The 18,899-nt window shown below is 42.6% G+C and overlaps 1 protein-coding gene across 14 annotated transcripts in view; it reads right to left on the reverse strand.

Annotated features, from left to right (window-relative positions):
* The window catches only part of ARHGAP24 (Rho GTPase activating protein 24), a 514,890-nt gene that overhangs the window by 147,781 nt on the left and 348,210 nt on the right, over window positions 1–18,899 (reverse strand). Inside the window, exon 1 of one of the 14 annotated variants that reach the window (XM_065597546.1) lies at window positions 12,807–12,842. The exons of the other annotated variants lie outside the window; for them this stretch is intronic. The gene's annotated coding sequence lies outside the window, so the exon portion shown is untranslated. Of the gene's footprint in view, window positions 1–12,806; window positions 12,843–18,899 lie in introns of those variants that run through there. 14 annotated transcript variants of the gene reach the window in all.

The raw sequence follows: 18,899 nt of genomic DNA on the forward strand, positions 1-18,899 counted from the left end.
ACTTGACAAAGCTGCAAATCAAACTATAGTCAGTCAACTTGACAGAGTTGGGATTCTAAAGGCATTTTGTGAGTCTGGCAAAAATTTGCGAAGGAAAAAAAAATCAGAACATGCTTTCCTACATAAATACATGAGTTTTCTATTACTCCATGCAAGCACAACCACAAGGAAGGTGGAGTTTGACCAGTGGGAAAATCAGAGAATTAGCTGTTTGTGGGTGTGATATGTACATGCTACTCATGAGTATCAAATTTTGATGCCACACAATGTGAGTACAAGAGTAGTTATTAATTAGTGTCCCTATAACAGGATACAAATAAAGGCTACACCTTTGCACACAGTACACTTTATTATAGAGAAACTTTTAGATTACAAAATCAACAAAGGGGAATTTGGGAACAGAAGATAGCTGACCTTCTTCTTTTCCTATGCAGGGAAGGAAATGATGGCCAGTAAAAACAAACAAAAAGTGGAGAGCAAGAAAGAACAAAATAAAGGAATATGTGAAGGAAGGAATTAGAAAAATGGAGGAAGAGTTGGAGGATTACTACGGTAGGCTCATCCCAATGTGGAATACAAAGCCAAATGCTATGTCTCTCATTACTATTCAATGTACGCCTAACAAGTTATTCAAGGTGAGGAAGAGCTGTCTTCTGCACATTCAGTGTGGAAGCAGGGCTTCCCCATTCATTTCAGTGATGTCTTCATTTGTAGGACTGAAATAAGTGTTTTGCTGGGAGTGTGGCTATCAAATATAGCACAAATTATACAAAGTGCAATATTATTTTTCTCCCTGTTGAACCTTCCTTCCCGGTGGGTCTCACACTGATAACTTCACTGTTGATAACAGTAAATATCTATATTACCTGTGCATATCCAGATGTTTCTTCAGCTATTTTTTTAGGTCCATCCTAGTTTTCAGTGCTGTAGTCAAAATATTTCTCATTTTTGTGTATGAAAACTGTGGACCCACTGCTGTAAACTGTTGAGTGCCTTAACCTCTCATGTCCACAGGAGATGCTCAGCCACACAGTATTGGAGCCTATATTTGCATACACACAAGTTATACAACCTCTTGTTTTTTGCTGTATGTGGTGCATATGAAGGGAGGCAGTGTAAGTCTCATCCTTCAGATCATGTTCTCAAACTCCCAGAATGTTCTGTAAGATTTTCATCAGAAGCAACAGCCTAGAGCAATGGAAACTGTGGGAATTAGCTGCAGTGTGTGAAAATACCATTTACAGTACTTCAGGGTTCAGCCCACTCAGACAATGTAAATTCTTCCCATGTGGGGCTCCTGTTGCCAACCAGCCTCCAAACTCCAGACACACAAAAAACATTCAGAATGTTCCTTTTAACTATTACTGAAACTGTGCAGCTGTCCTCCTGCATGCAAATGGGAATATCATCTCTCAAATGGAAAGAGAAATCCAGGATAGGATAGGAGACCATTTAGCATGTAAAGGAGAAATTGCCAAGTGGCATAGCTGCAGATGGACTTAGATTGCATTCCCAAATTGAGCTCACATTTTGAGATGCAAGGAAAATAACCAAGGCCTTCATTACCAGTAAGTGTTCCAGGGTCACAAAGATCTCCATACTCCTTACAGTACAAAAATAGCCCAAATAAGTCCAACAGCCTTGAATTTAAAGAAAGCTAAGTAAAGTTTCAGTGAACACAATCTTTTGTACCACTTACATTTGTCATTTGTATTATCCCTGGGAGATCAAATGCTTAGAAAGGGGCAGTGGAACATTTTAATGCTAGGGTGTTGAAGTGAAATACATTTCCTTTCCCCCTTTTAAGTTAGCGAACTGCTATTTACCTGTGCCGATGGGATACGCTTTCTCCCCCCTGCACTGAAACTGTAACGCTACAGATTATCTAACACAGTCTCTGGAAATGAAAGTGATAGATAGATAGATAGATAGATAGATAGATAGATAGATAGATAGATAGATAGAAAGAAAATGTTAAACTACAGTATTTATGCATATCAAAATGGGACCCCAAAATGTTGTGGCTCTATCCTGATATTTCCCAACTGGGAAGTTAGCAATTCTGCTTTATGTTCAAACTTTGAAAGATACCACTCTTGCCTCCACTGTACTCATAATTTGAGTGGTGCAGGATCTACAGGGGCAACAACTACAACTCACATGTGTCACAAACAATCAATGTTGATGCTTCTGAAGACAAATGACCTCACGGGATGCTATTTGAAGTTGGCATTCCATTATCATAACCTCAACACTCACTCCTTGCTTGGTTTCCACCATTGTTCCAAGAAGTCTGTATTTTTTTAAGACTATTGCCACAATGACAATACTGGAAACAATGTTCCGCTGGCACAGAAATATAGCCTAGTGAAGGCAGCACTGGAGCTTATTCTATTCCCCATGGGTATTTCACCCCTCCTAGTCTCTTGCCAGATTCCTTGCTCCAGGACATGCTCTGAGGGCTTACTCTCCCCTTGTATTTCCTCCTTGTCCCTGACTATCTTCTTCATCCCAGGGAGTGACTGCAAGACTTTGTCCCCTGCCACTCCGTTCTCCTTTCAGCCTCTTGGCTTAAATGTGCTGGCCCACCCCTTTCCCAGCTAGGTTTCACACTCAATTAATCCTGGCCCTCTCTCTCAGGTGATACCAGGTAATCTAATTGGCCTCCGAGGCCCTCGTTAACCCTTTATCATGGCTGGTGTGGGGCACACACCCCATCTGTGTAAGTGCTAGCACATTACCTATGTGTCTGGTGTAAACACTGTTTTCACTATAAAGGTGTGTTATTGATCCTCTTTCTGTACATCTGCCATAAATATAGTTAAGCCTCCTGAATTTCCAACCTTTTAAAGCCATGTTGGAGCATTTATTTTCTGTTTGCACAACTCTGACAGCATGGGGGTTCCAGATAGAAGGACACTATGGAGGGGTCCAAATTAATAATTACCTTGCATACATCACTATTTCTGGCCAGTCTTGGATCAAATTGTGCTCTCCATTATGGCACTTAAAATCTGCAGTGACTAGATTGGAGTTAATTGAGTTACTCCAGATTTATACTGGTGTAACTAAGAGCATAAATGTGGTCCTTCGTAAGACTTCACAGTTACTTTGTTCTGAAAGATTAGGTAAAATTATTTTACTTAGGAGAATTCTTGCTTTCAATAATATTTTGGCTTGATTATTCCTAGACCGAGATGATTTTTTTTGGTTAGTTTTGGTTTAATTTACCTTTAAAATGTCTCCTTTTGCAATAATGGTGAACACCTCCTTTATTCGGGAAGCAGAAAGAGCCAAAAATATATAGATTAATAAATGTCTGCATCCAGATCTGAATACTGTCCCTAGGACTTAAAATACTGACAAGAAAATACTTCCCTCAAAGGCTGTTCAAGATTTTTCATGCGATCAAAGAAAATGCAGTACTTCATTTCACACACACAGATTTGCTGGCCCACTGGGCTGCTTTAAAGTGATATTAATAAGAACAACACTGCCAGATCCTACTGAGAAAATCCACACATTAGTCATTTTGTTTACATGATAGAGAAATACTAGAAAATGTTGTTACAACTGCAAAGCTCCTGGTTCAGTGAAACTTTGATATCATAAATGCATGTTTCATTATTTTTCAGTCACTGTAAATGCCACTTTTCCCCATTTCAGCAATGAAGGTGTTGAAAGATGAGCAGATGAAGATGGACAGCCAAGCTCTGCTTTCAAAGAGCCAATCTTGGCTGCCAAGCAGGTCACTTAGAACAATGCATGCTGATCTACTTTGGTGATGGCTCAGTGAGCTGGGAGAAGAGGAGGGTGGATATCAATGAGACTGTACCATTCGTTATCAAAGGACTGAGTGACAGACATGCAGCTGTGTGGTCCCTGGGCAGGATGAAGTTTACCCAAGGTGGAGCGCTAGCTGTACTGTAGGGTCTGCTGCAAAGTGGCCACAAAGGGATGCCTGTGTATTACGTTTGCCAATTTTGGTTGGATGTATTCCTGGAGATTTCATCATATGACAATCTTTAATTAAAGATTAATCCTTAATTCCTGGAGACTCCAGGCCAATCCTGGAGGGTTGGCAACCTTATTGTGTACCCAGTAGATACTGTGAAAAGGGTTGCTATGCCAGCCCTCCACGATGATGATGTTCGTCCATCATTATCGATGAAGACCTCAACAACTCATTCTTTCGATGACCCGGCTCTGTGCATCCGAAGATGATTGATCAGTCCGATTTGGGCGTGTAATGTCCTGTCACACGTCGGGCAGACATGTAATGGTACTGTCGATGATGTACGAGCAGCTCTGGACTTGCGCAGCTCACGCTTTTTTTCAGCCTCAGCAATACGCCTCGCCTCAGAGGTATTACTGCCTGTGTGAATGAGGCTGCGCCATGCTGGACGGTTCAGTGCAAAGGTTTCCCATGTGGTGGTGTTGATCTCGAAGGACTTCAAAGAGGTCTTCAGAGTGTCCTTGAACCGCTTCTTTTGTCCTCCATGGGAGCGCTTTCCCTGAGTGAGTTCTCCATAGAAGAGCTGTTTAGGAATGTGTTTGTCTGACATTCTCACGACATGTCCGGCCCACCTGGTCTGGGCTCTCATCAGCAATGTGTGAACTGACAGCAGACTGGCTCTAGTAAGGACATCAGTATCGGGCACTTTGTCCTGCCATCTGATTTTTAGAAGCTTTCGCAGACAGGAAATGTGGAAGTGATTGAGCCTTCGTGCATGACTCCGATAGACAGTCCATGTCTCGCAGGCGTACAGCAGAGTTGGAAGCACCACTGCTCGGTAGACCTTCAGCTTCGTTGGTAGGCTGATCCCTCGACGTTCCCAAATGTTGGAGCGCAATCGGCCAAATGAAGAGCTGGCTTTAAGAATTCTGCAGTTTACTTCATCATCGATTGACACTGCTCGGGAAAGGGTACTGCCCAGGTACGTGAAGTGGTCCACTGTCTGAAGTCTCTGTCCATTTACAGTGATGGACGGTTCTGAGTACGGAGCGTAGGGAGCTGGCTGGTGCATGACCTCAGTCTTCTTGATGTTAATGGTGAGACCGAAGTTGTTGCATGCAGTTGAAAACTTGTCCATACTGGCTTGCATTTCTGGCTCTGTACTAGCATTCAGAGCACAATCATCGGCAAAGAGAAAGTCTCGAAGTACAGTTTCCTTCACCTTGGTGATGGCACGCAGTCGCCTCAGATTGAATAGTTTCCTGTCAGTTCTATACTTAGGCCCACTCCTTCAGTGCAGTGTTGAAAGACATCAGTCAGAGTGGCAGAGAATATCATGCTGAACAAAGTGGGTGCTAAAACACACCCTTGTTTGACGCCGTTGGTGACTGGGAAGGCCTCAGATGTTTCACTGTCATCCAGGACACGAGCCATCATACCGTGATGAAATTGACGTACCATTCATATAAATCTGTCTGGACAGCCAAATTTCGACATGATCCTCCACAGGCCCTGGCGACTGACAGTCAAATGCTTTTGTGAGGTCCACAAAAGTTGTGTAGAGTTCACGATTCTGCTCTTGACATTTCTCCTGTAGCTGATGCACAGTGAGGATCATGTCAATAGTCCCACGTCCCTTGCAGAAGCCACACTGTGATTCTGGCAGTAAGCCCTTCTCCAGGTGAGTGATCAATCGGTTCAACAGAACCCATGCAAGAACTTTCCCCGCTGTAGAAAGCGGCGAGATTCCACGGTGATTGTCGCATACCTGGCGATTGCCCTTCCTCTTATAGAGGTGCAAGATGGACGCGTCTCTAAATTCTTGTGGAATGGTTCCCTGTTTCCAGAAGGACTGAAACAGCTCAGTGAGTTTCCATAGCAGCACGGGTCCACTGACTTTGTACATCTCTGCTGGTATGGCATCTGACCCTGGGGCTTTGCCACTTGACAGCGGATTGATAGCTTTCTTCACTTCATCCTCTTCTGGTGAAGCATCCATGGAGTCATTGACTGCAACCTGGGGCATCTTGTCAATGGCCTCATCATTGATGACTGAGGGGTGATTGAGAATTGCTTCAAAGTGTTCAGCCCATCTCTGGAGAATCTGCATCTTCTCTGTAAGGAGCACAGTACCATCAGAGTTCAGGAGGGGAAAGCTTCCAGAAGACTGTGGACCATAGAGTGTGTTGAGGGCTTCATAAAACTGCTTATAGTCGTTCCTGTCCACATATGCCTGTATTTCATCTGCTTTGGCGCTCAGCCACAAGTCCCGCATTTTGCACAGTCGGTTCTGTACTGTTCTACGAGCTTTGATAAAGGCAGTCTTCTTTGCTGCTGAGGATGGATCGTTTTGATATGCACGATGCAGGCGGTGCTTCTCAGCAAGTAAGGCCTGGATTTCAGCAACATTTTCGTCAAACCAGTCTTGCCACCTGCATGTGGAGGGCCCCAATACCTTCGATGCAGCTGTATGGACAGTGTTGCGGAATCGCTCCCAGTCTTTCTCAGTGTCATCCTCAATACGAAGATCAGCAAGCTCATTCTCTAGGTCTTCCGCTAGATTTTCAGTGATGCGGCTGTTCTTCAGCTTCGACACGTTGATCCTTTTGAAAGCCTTACAGCCTTGTGGTCGTCTCTTCAGCATGATACGGAGCTTCATTTTGGATACTATGAGCCTATGATCCGTCCAACAGTCAGCACCACACATAGCTTTTGTAACCCTAACATCTTGTTTGTCCCTTCTCCTGATAATGACATAATCAATCAAATGCCAGTGCTTGGAACGGGGATGCATCCACAAAGTCCTGTTATGGGTAGGAAGGCGGAAGATCGTATTGCTGATCAGAAGGTCATGTGCTGCACAAGATTTCAGCAGTAACAGGCCATTGCTGTTACACTTTCCCACTCCATTTTTCCCAATGACCCTTCCCAGGCTGCGGCATCGCATCCATCTCTTGCGTTAAAATCGCCAAGCCCTCCATAGTCTGGTGCAGAAGGACGCAATGTGAATGGACCAGGAGAGGGGCAAAAATGTCACATTGAGGCATATGCAGAAATTCCAGTACCCTGAACAACTGGCATAGAAGGGCTGTGCCCACAGCAGCCAAAGGGGAAATGTTGGAGGAGGATGCATCCTCACACCAAGCCCTAAGTGTAGGGCAGGAGGGAGTGAATGTGACCTCTTCAGCTACACTGCATTTCACCCATCTAGGGCTGGAATCCTCTGACTTTATGCAGGGGGAGTGGATTTGACTTGTAATGAATGAATATTCGCTACTGGAACACATCACACCTTTCTGTTGTGTAAAAGAACTCAAGGAGGAAATTGCAGGGTTCAGATAAGCGAGACAGTGAGAGATATACAGCTCAGTCAGTGCAGCAGGTCTCTCATGTGTTCTCCAGAGCAGAAGGGGCAGACACATTCTTTTTTGTGTTCAATTCCCTCAGCCCCAGTGCATCAGAGCACAGCTGGGAAACGGAGTGCAGTGGTAATAGGTTTGCCATTTTGGACAGAGCTCACCTCAGTTCACCTCAGAATTACAGAATTATTCAATCATCTTAGCTAGAGGACATAAGTCCCTTACAATTTAGAGTCCCTCCCAGGGGCACACCTGAGTTATATGACCCATCTCCAGCCTCCCAGCTGTGCTTTGGCAGGCTGAGAGGCATGCATGTACACTGGTAGTTGTACTAAGCACTGATTCAAAGGGCAATCCTGTGACCAGTAACAGAGAGGCAGATTACATATTCACAGTAGGAACAGTCTTACAAGATTTTATATTGTGCTGCAATGGATAAACATTTTTTAAAAAGTTAATTCTCTTGCCTGTGTGTGTGCATGAGCATGCAAGTGTATGGTGCTTTCAGCACACTTTATTTAAACAGCTGGCCTAGAGAACAGCACTGCAATTCCACTTCAAAGAGTAAGGGGCAAGACACCAAACTCTACTACTCACCTCATGATTGAAATCTTCTAAATTAATTCCTAAGTGATTGATTTACATTAAAAATATTGTGACATCATAACAAATGACTCATATGCCTACTTCTTGCTGCAGAGCATCCTGAATATTTCTCAATCACTAAAAATGGAACCCACTATTGTAATGTACTGCTGTGATCTTTGGGGAAAAAATTCTATTGATTTCCATAATAAACTAAACATAAAGCAGAAGTTACCCAAGATTAGAGAACAGAGGTACACATGCAGTAAATCAGTGTGTCTTAGCAAAAACATATTAGACCTGATTTGCACCAACATAGATAAAGAGACAAATCAGGAGTGTATTCAGTTGAAGTCAACCGATTAAATAAGAGGAGAATCAGGCCTATACTAGAATGTAAGGTGTTTGGGGGACTGTCTGTCCCCCTCTCTGTGTTTGCATAGTGCCTTGTACAATGGAGCCCTAATCTCTGAGGGGGCTCTTGGTTCTACCATAATACAAGCAATACATTAATAATATACTATATACAATATACTATAAGAGCAAGTATAGTGTGGACGTGTGATTATCCATAATCCATTTGATAGATCTGCACGGTCTACTCTACAGATCTGGGGTAAATTTTCTGGGAGTTGATCAGAACTTTGGGTGGTTTTGCACCCTCTGTATTTCAAGAAAAAATATTCAAATATGAACTTTTAATACTTTGCTCAAAGCGTTAACACTGCACATTGTTTGCTCTGTTCTGAATGTGTACAAGGAGGCCTGCTAGTAAGAGATGAATGCCTAGTGCCTGGCAGATGAGGTCCTGCCTCCACGTTACCTACTGTTCCCACTACAAATGCCCTCTAAGTTACCTACTATCTTGACATGCACAGTTCAGCCCTAAAAGTGGCTAAAAGGTTTTTTTTCCATCTGAGAGGAGAACATGTTTTGCTTGTGCTCCAATGGGAACTGTTAGTCTGGACACATTTATTAAGATACAGAATAAGCAGAACTGCCAGCAGGATGCTCGTCAAACAGCCTCAAGCGGCGTGAATGACAGAAAAGTTGCAGGGGACAACACTGCACCAGTGCTTTAGTTTCTCCAGCCTGTTTGGTATGCAATGAAAACTCACACCTCTTGTGTGACCTTTTTAGAGTATTTGCCCATTGAATTGCATATATTCATGCAGCCTGACAGAAATCAGGCACAACAAATATGCTCCATGCCCAAAGCGATTGTCAGGGCTTTTACAATTAATGCCAGCTAAATGGTTTTTCAGTATTGCCCACTGCCCACCCTTCTTCATAGTGTTCACATGTTGCCTAAATAAAAAGGAGAGGACATGGTTCTATGTCTCAGAACACTGACATAATCAAATCACTTGTGGTGAGAGAGCCGGAGGTTCTTAGCATTTAGCTGTTCCAAAGGACAAAAGAGGAAGTGAATGTTTAAAGCACAGCACTGAGAGTGAGATTCATGGATTCTTAACCTTTGTGATTTCCACAAAGTGTTGAGCACGCACCCTCTGAAATTCAAAACCCTTTAAAGGTATCTCGGGGGTGGGGGGGCACCAAAAATCACTTGTCATTTTTGAGTTTTCATCCAAGTCACTGCACAGCCCTGAACAAGAACACTTGGGGGGAAAGTTGGAAGAAATTTTAATTTATTTTTAATTGGGAAGGGATGAAATGAGATGGATTTTAACTTCCAAATTGTAGGGTTGCAACAAGATCTACCACCATCTCAGGTATCCAAGAGAGCTGGGATCAGAGCCGAGGCAGAAAGTCACAGGGTTCCATAATGAGAAGGCAAGGGTTAATTGATAGACCCCCCCCCCCCCGCCCCTCCCGAATCAACTGGGGATTATTAGCCCCTCTAGAAACCCTTCTTGGAGCAGAAATATAGAAATTCCACAAAGATTATGCCTCTACTGCAATCACAGGGTATGACTGCAGTTCGAATAGATATACCTGAGCTAGCTTCAATCTAGCTAGCTCAGGTCCCAGAGCAGTGAAACTGCAGTGTGCAGGCTAGTCCTGCGGGTAATTCTCAGGGTTCTAGGTGGGCTTGTACAGGCTGTGCCATAGCTTCACTGCTCCAGTACCCAAGCAAGCTACATTAAAGCTAGCTCAGGTATGTCAATCTTGGTGAAAGTTTGGTGGTTGTTCTACTCCCAGCAATTGTCTTTTACACCCAGTGACTGCAGTATAGAAATACCCAAAGAGGGGAAGGAACCATCCATAGGTTTGGAGTTTTGTTCTCCTTATTAAGGAATCTGTGTGTTATCCTTCTGGAACAAGGATGAAGTTAAAGACTGGTTTAAAGATTATTTTGAATCTCTCCTAGGATAAGAGGGATTCCCTTTCTGGAGCAGAATGGGATTTAATGTGTGTGTCACTTATTTTTTTTTCACCTTCTCTAGGGGCTCTTTGCCTTCATGCAAAGGAGAGTATCCAGGAACTGGGTCTACGTTTCCAGCCCATGGAGGTTTGGTCTCTCGTTTACAGAGGGGGACCCAGGAACTATAGTTGTGCACAAATTGAAAATCAAGCTGTACAAAAAGTCCTTCCAGAGAGAACAAGGTTTGGGGTGGTTGTGGGTGTAAAGCCATACTCCTGGATAGGTTGTTGGTGGGGAGTGAACCTGGGACCTCTGGATCTAAACACATGAACCACTACCGCATGAGCTAAAAAAACCAAACAGTTGTGTTAGCCAAGGCTATATATAGCAGACTCACTGACTTCTTTTGTGGCCCAGCCACACCAGAGAAAGACGGAGAGCCACACTGAGGGCTTGGCTACACTTGCGAGTTAGAGCACATTAAAGCAGCCCCAGGTGCCCTAGCTCACTACCTGTCCACACTGGCAAGGCAAGTAGAGTGCTCTGACTCCGCAGCTAGAACACTCCTGGTACTCCACCTCAGCGAGTGGAATAATGTTTGATGCACCTTGGCTACAATGCCCAGGCACCAGTTTGAACGGGGTGTTGCATTACTGCGCTCTGATTGGCCTCCAGAAACATCCGATAATCCCCTTACATCAAGTGGTCACTCTTGTCATCGTTTTGGAATCACTGCAGGAATGCAGATATGCCCTTTCAAAGCTCCATTTCTGACAGCCAGCTGCGTATCTGCTCTGAGACAAAGCAACCATTACTGTGGAATGCTGTGTGAGAGAGAGAGAGGCAGCGGGGGAAAGGGGGGTCTGCTGCTGTCTGAACTTACAAGACAACATGCTGACATGCTCTCAACCCCCCAAAAACCCACTCTCTCTCCTCCCACATACACACAACACACTCCCTGTCACACTCCACCCCCGCCATTTGAATAGCACGTTGCAGTCACTTGCATGCTGGGATAGCTGCCCATAATGCACTGCTCCCAATGCCACTGCAAGTGCCGCAAATGTGGCCACACCAGTGCACTTGAAGCTGTCGGTGTGGACGGACTACAGTGCTTTCCCTACTGCGCTCTACGAAGGCTGGTTTAACTCAAAGCACTCTACATCTGCAAGTGTAGCCATGCCCTTTGGAAGTAACCTCCAGAGAGCAGGAGAAGGTCAGGAGAATTTAGGAGACCAATCCATACTTCTGCCTTGATACAAGGCATGAGTCTATAACTTCAAGTGCAGGGCAGCCGCAGTCTCCGCCCTTTCCTTTGTACTAAGGGCCTAGGGGAAGAACCCCTGACAGGGGTCCATCATAGCAAGAATTGTGCATAATGATTCATTTCTTACACAACTGTAGAAACTCTAAACAATGAGTGGGATATTAGCACAGATAGCCATCAGTGCAAGACTTAGGATACAGATCTAGGACCAACAACAAAGACAGGTTTAAAAACCAATAGTGGCAATTTCAAGTCAATCTGCCATTTTATAGATAACCAGTATAAAAAAACCCACAGAGTTGGCATAATGCAATCACAATATCTCAAACTAGGGAGAAACCGTGTCATTGCACTGTGAAGCATCTATAAACACAACAACCCTGCCAAGAGGGAATTACAATCTGTAAGCCTCACGATTGCAAGAGAATAGGTTGCTGTTTTCAGTTCAAGGGGTGCAAGCCAACTGCACAAGCAGGTTCTGATGGAAAGGCCTTGATCAAACAGATGGCCAGATAATATACTTGACTCTCCACTGCCCAACAACTCCTATCAACAAGTGAGCATATGAAAGAGAGGAGAGTCTCTTTATATAGATTAACTCTACCCAGTGAGACGTCTGTTTTCCCTGGGCTGAGGAGGAGGAAGGACTGTTACCTGTTACTGACACTGTTCAAGCATCTCTCTCTAATAAAGACCCAACTCTCCGAGTTCCCAAGCTAAATATACAAAGCAGTGAATCATCTGTGTACTATTCAGAAATGATCTCACCAAGAAGTATCATATACAAGCTTAATCATTTTGTGTTGAACTTAGAAAAAGGAAATATTTACCTGCCCATTGAGGCCTAGTAAGTCTTTGTAATATGCTTTAAATTCTTCAGATGAAAAGTGTGACAGAAATGCCAAGTATCAACATATCAGAATTTAAATGGGTTCCTTGTCTTGCACTGGTCTGTTACCAGACTTCTATTTGCATCTGTGAAGCCCAGGCACATTGCTCTTTAACACCATCTGTGGAGAAGTTTATATGTTTTCTGACCTCTGTATATATCTAGCATTCTCCGGGCCAAAAGACAAATTCTATAACTACCCATTACACAAACTGCAGATGGATACTATTATTTTTTTAAATTGTTTGTCCAGGGAATGCAGCTAAACAATGCCCATTTAGTTTAAATGGACAGTCCCAAAATAATAGTTGAGAGACAAAAAATTTCTCCATCCAGATTTCAAAGAAAAGAAATGTTCAACTTGACCTAAATATGTTTGACATTATTAAAAAAGGAAAGCTCTCAGTCATTCAAAAGAAAGGTACCTTGAAAGTATATGTCATCTGTTCACAGATGTTCCTCCAATGCAAGCTCTTGCTTTAACTATTCCATTCAGTTAAAATGAAACTTTTAGTTCTCATGACAAGATGTACACTGCTAGCTTGTCTCTGAAAAGCAGTTGGATTTAAGCCACTCTTGTCTGTATTGTAGTTACTATTTAAAGGCTCAGAGGGAAGGGGGTTGGGGATAAATAAATCCTTGGTAGAGCTATTCTCTTCCTCTTTTTACAGCTTAGTCAATATCCCTTCTCCCTTGACACTTACAGGGGAGTGGGGACAGAAGGAATTATAGACTAAATAAAGTAGTAGAGCAGCAAAGAAACTGTTCCTAATCTGGGAGAGTTCTTTAAAGCCATTATGCATTGTTCATAAGGCTTCCTGTAATACTTACTTATTTTAGATTATGACCCCAATATTTTAAATGTTATTCCTTAAATGTTGCCATATGTATGGCATTCATAATGTTATGATGTTGGCAGAGAGCAAGGGTTGAATTGAAGTTTGTTATAAACGGAGGAACATTTTATATTAGAGTTGAAGAGAAGACATTTTTAATGACCATAAACTACTTTTTTCTTTATTAGTTGATTATATAATCAAAAATGTTAGAGCCTTCTCAAAATATTATTCATCATATGCACATGCTGGTTTATTACTGTAGGAGTGGTCTGTATGCTGGATTTCTGACAATTAAATAGCATCTTTAATCAGAAAAGTGATGTGAAACTTCACAATGGGATTCCATATTTTTTCTGCCTTCCATAATAGATGAGTTCAGTTAACAAAAATACTTTCATAACTGACAGTGCTGTATGTGCCACATAGGATATGATGTTATTTCTGTGTTGTACTGTACTTCCGCACAAGCAACAAAGGCCCGAAATCCACAAAACACAAGTACAATGTACATAAAATCTCATGTTTCAGAGTAGCAGCCGTGTTAGTCTGTATCCGAAAAAAGAACAGGAGTACTTGTGGCACCTTAGAGACTAACAAATTTATTTGAGCATAAGCTTTCGTGGGCTACATCCCACTTCTTCGGATGCATAGAATGGAACATATATTGAGGAGATATATATACACACACACATACCGAGAGCATGAACAGGTGGGAGTTGTCTTACCAACTCTGAGAGAAAAAAGACTTTTGAAGTTCTCATGATACAACTGCATAATTGCATATGTATAGCTGCATGTATGTATACACTAAGACCATTAAAGTTAACTCGTCTTGCCTTGGTACCAATGGGAGAGCCAATGCATTGTAAGAGATTTCAGTCCTCTGTGTTACCGCTATCACAGCAGGACAACACTTAGGCAGTCTTAGCGATACATACACATGTACACAGTCACTATGTGTCACAGTCAGTAAACTAGAACTACAGTCAAAACTTTTCAAGTTTTAAAACTGATGAAATTGGAAAAAAGGGGGAGAGAATATCAATGATTTTTTTTTTTTTTTTGCTATTCCTACCACAATTTTTGACCAACTTTAGAAATAATCAAAATTCCACCCCGCTTTTTTTGACCAGTTCTAATACCACTGTAGTTAGCAATCTCCCTGGTTACCAAGAGCATATTATTTCTTATATTATAGCATCTAAAAATGTGCTAGATGCTTTAGAGAATACCCTTAAAAATCAGATCCCCAGCCTCTAGAGTTGTAATTTTAATAATGGACTCAGTAAACAAATGAGGCTATTACATCAGGAAGGAGTGCGTTGAGAACAGACATGGTTTACAACTATGGATGTGTGAGAATGTAGTTTCTCACTATATACACACATACATTTTTGAGCTTTCATGGGTGTTTATATATAAACACATCTTTAAAAAAAAGGCAATAACCTCTCCCTGCACCTTGGAACCCACCCACAAACAGATGAATAAATCCAAGCTATCTCCCATAAGAGCTATTCACGTGCTTCCCACACACAGCTTAGTAACTGAATTCCGGTCCAATCATCTGTTAATACAGAATGCTAGATTCTACCTTTTGCAGGTAGAGGCCCTCTGGAGCAAGAGTGGAGGGGCATCTTGCAGCCAGAGTCCCCAGGGAGATTCACTACCTTCCCCCTATCCAGGCACGCCTGTTCCCTTTTAACTGCTAGCTTTCAAAGAAGTATTAGGGGGTCAAGGCCCAGCCAAATAATGGCTGTCCCCTATGTGGGGGTCCCTTGTGCCCATTTGTTTCCTTGTATATCCATACGAGAGCAATCCATAAACTGTCCCAGCGTTCTAAATACTCCAACTACCATGTGTATTGCTCTTGCTTTCTAATATGCAGTGTATGCTTGCGTATTTCTCTATATATCCTCTTCCCCTAACAAAAGGGTAATTCATGAAGTATGAACTTCAAAACCTAGGAGAGGCCAAAGAGTGGATTTGTGTATGAGAGAGAGAGAGAGAGAGAATGAATACACAGTGGTGCACTATAAAAGTTTTCACAGCACAGTTTTGGGATGGGCACATTACTCATAGAACCATAGAAGATTAGGGTTGGAAGAGACCTCAGGAGGTCATCTAGTCCAACCCCCTGCTCAAAGCAGGACCAACCCCAACTAAATCATCCCAGCCCGGGCTTTGTCAAGCTGGGCCTTAAAAACCTCCCTAGGTAACCCATTCCAGTGCTTCACCACCCTCTTAGTGAAATAGTGTTTCCTAATATCCAACCTAGACCTCTCCCACTGCAACTTGAGACCATTGCTCCTTGTTCTGTCATCTGCCACCACTGAGAAGAGCTGAGCTCCATCCTCTTTGGAACCCCCCCTTCAGGTAGTTGAAGACTGCTATCAAATCCCCCCTCACTCTTCTCTTCTGCAGACTAAATAAGCCCAGTTCCCTCAGCCTCTCCTCATAAGTCATGTGCCCCAGGCCCCTAATAATTTTCGTTGCCCTCCACTGGACTCTTTCCAATTTGTCCACACCTTCTTGTAGTGGGGAGCCCAAAGCTGGATGCAATACTCCAGATGTGGCCTCACCAGTGCTGAATAGAGAGGAATAATCACTTCCCTTGATCTGCTAGCAATGCTCCTATTAATGCAGCACAATATGCCGTTAGCCTTCTTGGCAACAAGGGCACACTATTGATTCATATCCAGCTTCTCGTCCACTGTCATTCCCAGGTCCTTTTCTGTAGAACTGCCGCTTAGCCAGTTGGTCCCCAGGTTGTAGCAGTGCATGGGATTCTTCCGTCCTAAGTGCAGGACTCTGCACTTGTCCTTGTTGAACCTCAGATTTCTTTTGGCCCAATCCTCCAATTTGTCTAGATCACTCTGGACCCTATCCCTACCCTCCAACGTATCTACCCCTCCCCCCAGCTTAGTGTCATCCACGAACTTGCTAAGGGTGCAATCTATCCCATGATCCAGATCATTAATGAAGATGTTGAACAAAACCAGCCCCAGGACCGACCCCTGGGGCATTCCACTTGATACCAGCTGCCAACTAGACATCGAGCCGTTGACCACTACCCATTGAGCCTGACAATCTAGCCAGCTTTCTAGTCACATTATAGTCAATTCATCCAATCCATACTTTTTTAATTTGCTGGCAAGAATACGGTGGGAGACTGTATCAAAAGCTTTGCTAAAGTCAAGATATATTAACGTCCACCGCTTTCCCCGTATCCACAGAGCCAGTTATCTCATCATACTCATGAGTGGAAAAGCCACAAGTAATGCAGGCCATCTCAAAGGAGGTGCTGATAAAATCTTGATACTACCTCACACAAATATGTATCCTATATGCACTGCATGTGTTACAGAAAAACCATGTTACACATGTTTTAGGAAGTTCAAAAATATTAACTATTCTTTGTATCTCTCTACATGTAAAGGCAATTGCCTTGTTTACCAGGAATCCAAATATACAGGGCTGAGGGGGCACCAGAAATGCCTCAAAAATTACCTATAGATATCATGACTTAATATGTCAGAACCTTCCACCACTAGAAACAAGTGCTGTCATGTTTCCCCTCCTCCCCCACAGTTGGGACACTTATGTTCAAAGGTTCACATTTTCCATTTCTAGCCCTGCAAGCTCCTCAACTATCAGACCTTGAACTCATCAGTACCAAATGGAATATGCCTGTCCTAGGAAGGTGTAATTATGGTTGGGAGGGGGGACAACTGGGAGAAAAGAGGGATGCATTTCTGCAGTAGGCTTATTTAAAAAAAACCCACAATGCCATCTATTTTAAGTTGTTTGGAGTTTTGAGAATGTTAGCATAAGCCTCAGGGGAGATGGATTAGTGAGAAGGGAGCAAGGTAAGTGGTCAAAAGTGCCTGATAATCCAGTTAACATATGATGCTGCTATTTATCTCTGGGACAGCACCTCCACATATTGTAGCATATTGCTTATACATATATATGCCCTCTCTAATAAGTTAAACCCATTTTCTTTGTTTACACTGACAGCAGCCTTGAAATTCTGAGTTCAGATTAAAAGTTCATTCTTGACTGTCTCCTAGACACTTTCTCATATATGGTATGAAAGACCAGTTAGTGTTCCAGGGCTGGAGTAAAGCAGAGAGGCTTGTCCTTGATCTATTTCCAAATTTATTTTTACATATTGTTCGTATTGCAGTAGCACATAAAAGCTCTGTTCAAGACTAGGTCTCCACTGTTCTCTGCAATGTACACCCACAACCTAAACATAGCCTCTGCCCCAAAGATTTTACTGTCTAATATTTATGATATAACTTTGTGGTGAGGGGGTTGAAATTTGAAATGTAGCATCATGTTAAATGCAAAGGGGAAAATTATTTTTTTAAACTTTAGGGCCAGTTAGTTGGCCTCCAGTAAGGCTGCTTTGCAAAGCTCTGGCAACGTAAACCAGGCTTAAGTTTGCCTGGCATAGAAGAATACCCAGTGTATACACAGCTCTGTGCCATCTCCTGCCAACCTGCTCACCCCCTCCCCAGGTACCACAGGAGAAGGGCATAGTACTCTGGTTATTATAGAATATGATGGTTAGAAGGGACCTCAGGAGGTCATCTAGTCCAACCCCCTGCTCAAAGCAGGACCAATCCCCAGACAGATTTTTGCCCCAGATCCCTAAATGGCCCCCTCAAGGATTGAACTCACAACCCTGGGTTTAGGAGGCCAATGCTCAAGCCACTGAGATATCCTTCCCCCCTTGGCAGCTAGAATGGTCCTTTGGGGTTTAATGCAAAGGACACAACTTAGATCAACCCTGAGGCTGTCTGAAGTTGCTTCTTGGGACAGGACGCAGGCCCTGATGAAGAAGGGAGTAATAAAGATAGCTCGATAGCCACCTTTGCAATCTCTTCTCCAAAGCTATACAATAAACCCAAGTGTCCAGTTCCGATAATATGTCCTGTTTTATATCTGTACAATGCATTTTATATTGTGTTTATAATATGTATCTAGGGATTTTTCATAATGCATACACCCATTCTGCAAAGCGTTGTGTCAAAGAGTCTCTAAAATTGGTCTGTTTTTCACATAATAAACCATAATGGCCCCAAAGAAACAATTCTGGTCTATTGTGTAAATGCAGCTGTGAGGCATGGGAAGTATGGTCCCTGTGCTACCATTTCTTATTAATATTTTGTTGAACCAAATTAATAGATGCAGCTTAGGAAGAATAGCTTGAAATTTAAGTTTAAAAACAAACTGTTTTTCAATAAATCAGTTAAAAACAAAGCTTTATAATTTGAAGTCATAGTTACTGTTGTTCTGTTATCGTTTGCAGTCATTTTAAAATGGTCAAGCTTGAATTTCCTGGTCCAAATCTGCAGTCCCTATTTTACCTCACTTCCATTTTTATAGATGAAAAATAGCAGAAGCAAATAACTTCAGGCAAAGTTTTATGCCTGCAATTATTTGTGTCTTCAATATTAATCATATAGATATTTTAGTCCCTGACTGCACTATCAAGTTAGTAATAGGTACATCCAAATAACAATTTGTGCCCATAAATAATTGCACCCACAAAACCATGAACAATTATTCATACCTACAAAAATGGAGACCGGTAACTGAAAATATGGCACTATAGGTTAAATTTTGCTTTCAAATCAAAAATCCAACTTTGGGGAAATATGGATTTAG

The sequence above is a fragment of the Chrysemys picta genome, chromosome 5 (assembly GCF_011386835.1).
Source record: "Chrysemys picta bellii isolate R12L10 chromosome 5, ASM1138683v2, whole genome shotgun sequence".
NCBI lineage: Eukaryota > Metazoa > Chordata > Testudines > Emydidae > Chrysemys > Chrysemys picta.